The sequence below is a fragment of the Aythya ferina genome, assembly GCF_964211825.1.
Source record: "Aythya ferina genome assembly, chromosome: 2".
Lineage (NCBI taxonomy): Eukaryota > Metazoa > Chordata > Aves > Anseriformes > Anatidae > Aythya > Aythya ferina.
In genome coordinates this window covers 90,382,074-90,389,345 of record NC_140297.1, presented here as the reverse complement: position 1 = coordinate 90,389,345, position 7,272 = coordinate 90,382,074, and positions in this window count along the sequence as shown.

Below are 7,272 nucleotides of genomic sequence, written 5' to 3'. Positions count from 1 at the left end.
ACATATTGTCAGAATGTATATTTATTTAAACAGTCTGATAGTTCAGCTTTGCCTGCTTAGAACAAATTAAAAAGGAGTTGTATCATTTTCACTCCCTTTGCATGTTCTCCTGACTTTGCAGGGAATTCCTTTCTGTACCTATGCTGTAATGAAGCTGTTCTCTAAAATTCAAGTTCTCACAGTGCTTCCTGAATTTGGAATAGCAAAGCATATGTGTTTTCCAATTGACCTCCACCAGTAAATACTCAGCATCATGCATATGTGTTATTTGGCTTTCTATTTTTTTTTTCCCCACTCAATCTAGAAACGTTTGGAGGTCAATTTCTTCCAATATAGCAGTACTGTCTACTGATCTGAATACTTCCTTGTTAATCCTGATTTATTTGGCAATGTTAAAATGATACACCGCAATGATGGTTTGGTTGCCTTTATTTTGACTGGACAGATCAATCAGCTGTATTTGTCAAATCACTGCTTGCAGTTTGGTGTCTGGTTACCTATCATCTTTGAAATATTTATGACTTTTTTTTTTTTTTTTGGTAATTCCTTTTCCAGTCTATGTGATTTCTGCTCTATTATATTCTAATTCATTACTTTTAAATTTTCAGCCTTGTAATTTTAAAGATATAATTGAGAATCACATAGCTTGAGTGTATTACAAAAGGTAGGCAACATCTATTTTCTTATCCTATGAAACAAAGTAATGGTTTGATTTGACGAATAGATAAATGCATTTGTCAATGTATTTCCTTGATTCCGTTCATATGGTAATACTCTTCAATTTTCTCTTTAATCCTTTTTGTGATATCTCTTACATAAGATTCTATCCGTTCCGTTGTGTTTATCAGATATTTTCAGGACATCATTGTGGTTAATTCTAACCAAGACTGTCACTTCTCCAGCCACAAACTAATGTTTTCCAAAGATTCCTAACTAAAACAATAATTAAAAAGGCATAGAAGAAAAGCCATCCTCACTCTCATTTCTGAAGGTGACAAGCACAGTAGGGCAAGATCCAATAAAATGCCAATGGATGTTGATTCTCCACAACTGAATCCAAAATTGTAATGCCAGTACCTTTGCACGGTGTGCATTCTATGAGGGGAAGTAGATGCTGAAGAAATATAAAAAAAAAATAAAAATAAAAAAAATGCACTTAATAGTAAATGACATAGAGCTAGCCAATGAGAAATGTTTAATATGAAAGTATACCTGAACACTCACCATCAGGTACATTGGGAGTGAGATTTGCCAATGATATACTTGAAATAAGGGCTCAGAGAACTTCCGTAGTTCCTTTTTTGCACATCACTCTTATGATCCCCTACCCCTTTTCTTCCTGGCCATTGTCCACTTAATATTTCCATGTATCCACCAGCAGAAGTGGGAGTAGGGAAACACTGAGTGCTTGGCTTTGGAACAGTAAGAGGGAAGACCATACTGAAGCAAGGTTTGGGCTTTTGACCTGGCACAGTTAGAGTAAGTTGGTGCCAGTAACTTGGGGCTGAAAACTTTCCAGTCCTGTCTGCTTGGATAAAGAGTCTGTCTCTGAAAGAACAGTTCTCTGCAAGGCTTTTAGTAATGTTCTTTGTAGACTACTTTGTAGACTACTAGTTAATTGTTCCACTCTAAAAATAAAGACTTTGCACTTGGAACTTTCCTAAAATTATTGAAAACAAAACTAATTTTTGTGAAGAATGTATCTAGGAGCAGAGCTGCTATACAGTTCAGTGAACTCATTTTTTTCCAGTGTCAATCATGATCTGAGGATACTTCCTGGATCAGTCCTCTTAGGGGAATGAATCACATCCCAGCCAGGTTTTCATGCTTATTTATTACAGATCTGGAGCACACTAGACTTTTCTTGTCTTTTAGGCTCCTTTTATAGTCAACCTGGTATTGAACAGTTAATTATGTTAAAATTTTAAATTGGGCAATAGAAATCCTTCAAGATGCCAGAGTCCATATGTTAGCCCCAAGTTTCTTCATGTGCTAAGCATACCACCAGTGATGGGTGTGATGGGTTAAAACATAAGAATTTTCTTATGGAATGAATGGGCAGGACATATAGATCAGGATAGCTTGCTATTTGGCGGCTCATATTACAGTCCTATTTGACACTGCAGCAATAGAAGTGATGGAAAGCGGTCATTTGTAGTATCCCAGAGGAGAAGGCAAAGAATATATTCAATCTAAGCTACTGTGAGAGTACCTGGATTTGAAACGGAGAGTGCACAATGACCAGTTTTAGTTCAGATCAGGAGTGTACATTTGAAGTTAACCTCCTGATGGTCCCCATTTACAGAAATATGACTCAAGTTGTGAAGTGCTCTCAGAACATATGAAATGAATTCCTTTGAGAACCTGGAGTATTTCCTCTGAAAGTGACTTGATATTGTTCTGCTTCTAGTGAACGTTCAATGCATGTGTCCAGATTTGAGCCCATAGGAAATAAAATGCTCCTGAAATTACTATTGTGTATTTGTGGCTCTTCAGTAGCAACAGTTTCACTTGATAGATATGTTAACATTTTTGTTAACATGTGCACCACATTTTTGTAAATGTAATCATAGCTTGTGACTGCAGGAGAGGAGTAATCCTGCTAGAACAGAGGGCACAGACATTGTTATTGTGCAGTATGTTTTACATAGCTGATCTAAGGGTTTTCCCTCAACAACAATCATTTCATTTCGAGATACAGAGAGAAACCAAGCTGTTATTGTTGTTTGTTTTCTAATAGTAAATCAGTTTTTCAGAGTGGAAGCCATCCGTATGTTCAAGTGTCATACAGGCTCAAGGTTTAGGTTGGGTGGTAGGAAAAACTTCACTGCAAAGATAATGTGGCACTGGAACAGTTCCTTCCATCTCTGAAGATTTCCATGTCCCACGTGCCTGGTGACAGGACGAGGGGGAATGGGCTTAAGTTGAGCCAGGGGAGTTTTAGGTTAGATGTTAGGAAGAACTTCTTCACTGAAAGGGTTGTGAGGCATTGGAACAGGCTGCCCAGGGAAGTGGTGGAGTCACCATCCCTGGAAGTCTTCAAAAGACGTTTAGATGTAGAGCTTAGGGAAATGGTTTAGTGGGGACTGTTAGCATTAGGTCAGAGGTTGGACTCGATGATCTTGAGGTCTCTTCCAACCTAGAAATTCTGTGATTGATTAGAGTTCCGTGACTGACCTGATTTGGTGCTGGCACTCCTACTTTGAGCAGGAGGCTGATTTCTGCTGGGCTATAATCTCTCTATAATCTTGGGGGCTGAGTGGGGAGAATGAAAAACTGAGACAGTTCTGCCTAAGCTGACTAGGATAGGAGTTTGGCCTTCTGCAGATCTGTTTCTTTTCTCTATTGTTGGATTTTATGTATTGATTTATTTTTAACCCACGGTTCTACACAAATGCAGCAGCAATCAGACTTTCAACAGGAACACAGATAACATTCTTAAAGAAAAATAACCAGTTATTCCTCTTATAAAACCAGCGTTCCATCATTTTAGCTATAAAACTAAACTGTAGTTACAGTTACATTTCTGGTTGTAAAGAAAATATGAAACTGTACTTTTTTAATGAAGTTTCAGGGGAAAATTTTTTAGACCAGGAAAATCTATCTAATATTGAACCGAATACATGAATTTTCTACATATTTCACTTTACCTATATTTTTTTAACCGTATAATCTGTACTTGGATGTCTTCTCTTTTTAATGCAAAGGGACTGTCAATATTTTTCACACATATATTTCTTTATATGAAGGCATAAGTACCATTTTTTTTCGAAGTATATTTCCTAAAGTTTTTCAGTTAAGCTACTACATACATGTAAAATTAAAACACTAAAACTAACTAAACTGTGCTTAATTTTTTTTTTTTTTTTTCTGTCTTGGGTCATAATTTTTGAACATTAGGGTTTGGAAATATAGTGTAACATCAACCAGCAATTTAGGTACTCAGTATTATTCAAGGTTACAGACAGTCTGAGAGATTCTTCTGAAAGGATATTTATAAGATTTCTTTTATTTACTATTTGCTTTACAAATAAGTAGTTTGATTCTCTTCCATCATCCATCTTCTATCTACTTTAAGATTTGGATTAAGATTTGGAAAGGCCTTTTCTGGCATACCTTAATTTTCACCAAGTTGAAAACCACTGTGATTTGGGTACAGTATTACATAAAGATCTTTCTCAAAGGTCTTTCTCAAAGGGTTGGGGCATCCCTGAAAATGACAAGGTGAAAGAGTAAAAAATATAATACTGTAATTATAACCTATTGCTATAAGATTGTTGAAGTCTTAAGCATATTTTTTTATGAGAGAGTCATATATATATTTATGAGAGAGTCATATATATATGCCCAAGTTTGGATGATCAACTCTTACTAAAATAACCTCACAGCACACATAAAATAATAGCACTTATTTTTATTAGTAGTTCAAAGTTCTTAATTTGCTTTCTGTTGGTAACTTTTCTTGTTTAGAAATATAAATGAGAAGAGATAATTTGGAAATTTTCTGTTGACATGAGTTTTATTGTTTTAATTCTCTAAAGAATCTTCTTTTCATGCAAAGGTTATTCAGTTATAAATTGTATATAAATATTCAGTTAAATTCAGTTATAGTATGTTTGTACATAGTATACAAAAATGCACTACTGAAAAATATTATTCAAATTGGCCTGTTCAGATGACTAAATTGAGTTTATTGATAACTATTAAAAAAACCTACAAACTTTGCATGTTTCATTGATTTTTGAAGTGTTCAGAAGTGAAAATATTTTGCAGGTAAGACACAGTCTTTAGGAAATTAATATCCTTAATGTTCCTAACCATGATGTGAGTAATTGAGGGAAATATGAAAACCTACACATCCCAGGCCTATCACCTTTCCCACTCTAATTTTTAGATGACAATTTGCTGAATGAGCTGAGTCTTGAGCAACCTTAAAAAGTGCAAGTATTTTAAGCTTCTCTGTATTTGATGATGATGATGCTTGATTGCTGAATGAGTGCAATGTTATAATCATCTCCCTCAGCTTTTCTGTCATTCTATAAGATACTTGAGATGCTCTATGCTAACATACGACATCTGCAGATCTCTAAAATGAATTGTAACTTTGTGTGTACTCAGTGATTTCCGAGGACCAGTCCTTTTAAATAGGATGAGGTTTTTAACTGTATTTTGAAAGAAGAATTAATGACATACAATTTGTTTCTCAATTTATTAGAATGTTCATAAAGTAAGGTTTGTGAATAGGAAATGAAAATTAATTTAAACTGTCCCAGTCCTTTATTTATCACGTAGAGACTTCTTAACACTTATCACACATTACATATATTTGATATTAAGCTAGCAAATATAGATGGAAACAGTTTTGGAAAATTGGCCCAAAATACCTTTGCTATTTTCTTGTTTGTGCTACTCCCTATTTTCAAATCATATCTTATTTTTCTATCAGAGCATTTTCCAACAAAATACAACCTGTGCTCACCTTAGAGGAAGATTGTTTGAAGAGACTGATGTTTCTAAATTGTTCTTGACTTTTATTTTCACATAGGAATCAATAGAATATTATTCCTATTAACTGATGAAATGCCAGTATGTGACCCTGAGGTACTGGGAAGATATTCAGTAGTTTCCTTAATACCATTATTATGGCTTACTGATTTTTGTTGTTGGTGATATGTAAGCCAGACTTTTAAAAATTACAGCAATAAGACATATTGAACGACAAGAACAATGTCATTCTGTCTCTTAAAAACTCACTTATAACATGGTGAGTGATGTGAAATGTGATATGAGACTCAGTGCATGAAGGTAGTGCCAGTTTTTAGTGACAGTTTGTTTGACCCTGTAAAAGCCAAAGAAGATCACAAAGGGCCTTATGCTGAAAGTTGGTTTGAATAGGCTGCAGAGAGAGTATGCTATAGCAGATATAATTAAACAGCATCTTTGGCACTGTTGGAAAGTCATGGCCATGATTGGTCCTTGGTTCACAAGTAGACTACTTTAGTCTCCAGGGAAAGTTGTACATACAAACACTGCATATTCTCCATTTCTTTCCTCCTCTCCTTCTTAGTAAAATCAGTTATTTCAGACAACATCAAACGACATATAACCCCACGATGGTGAATTTTGTAGTGACTTTTTTCTTCTGCCTTTCATTTTCAATTGGGGGGACACCCTTATGCTTGGCTTATATGCCACTTTGAAAACAGATTTGGATGTTAAATAGTAGTTAGGTTTAGCCTGTGACTTTAAAGGTCATATTGAATAAAAATATATTAGTCACACGAGGAAAATTACTTCTTCTGGGTTAATTAAAGATCACAGGTCAAATAGTTTCTTGTTTTAAGTGGGTGTAGTTCCTTTAGATTCAGTCCAGGTGTGCTAGCTTTTTTAATTTAATTTAATTTAATTTAATTTAATTTAATTTAATTTTATTTTATTTATTTTATTTTTTTCTGCAAAATCTGCTTGAACTATATGTAAGCTCTGTGCATTTAATTCTCTTTTACAATAATTTTCTCTTTAGAGAGGTGATACCCTCATATCTTCTTTCTTTCTATCTATCTTCATATACACTGGGTCAAGATTATGACAGATTGTATGTGTATATATAAGTATATATATATATATGTAGCTTTGTATTTATTTCCTGCTGTCTGTTTAAAACCTATGTTGTCTATCTGATGGAGAACAATATTATTTTGGACAAGGTGTGTAAGCATTGTCCTATTTCTTCCCCCTTTTTTTCCTTCCCCTTTTCCATTTGGCTACATCTCATCCTGCAGGATTTGAAAGAGTATTTGAAGCCATTATTCAAAAATTGATAGTTAAACTAGGGTAAAAAAAGAGTGTCTACAAAGGAGAACTCCTCTCTAAAAATACTACCTCATGAAATATTCTATATTAACAGTGTTGTGTTGGAACTATTTCTTAGCTGGCTAGCATTTGCTGGATATACACCAAGATACCAAAGCTCTAAGGTCCTCATAAAAATCTTTTAAGAACTTGACTGGGTTCAATGAGACTTGGTAGCATTGTGAAAAAATAAAAGTAATAATAATTTAAAAAAAAGTGTGTAAATGGGAGTTGATTTTTTTTTGTTAATGTTTTTTATTCCAGATGGTTTTCTTTAGTTAATTTTTCAGTGCAGTTAAAAATACATTCAATTAACACAAGACAAATAGAAGAACAATGGAAAACCTATGAAAAATATTTAACAGGATATTACAGTGATAATTGCCCCTTGTCCTAATGTCTGTCATACATTCTGATTTT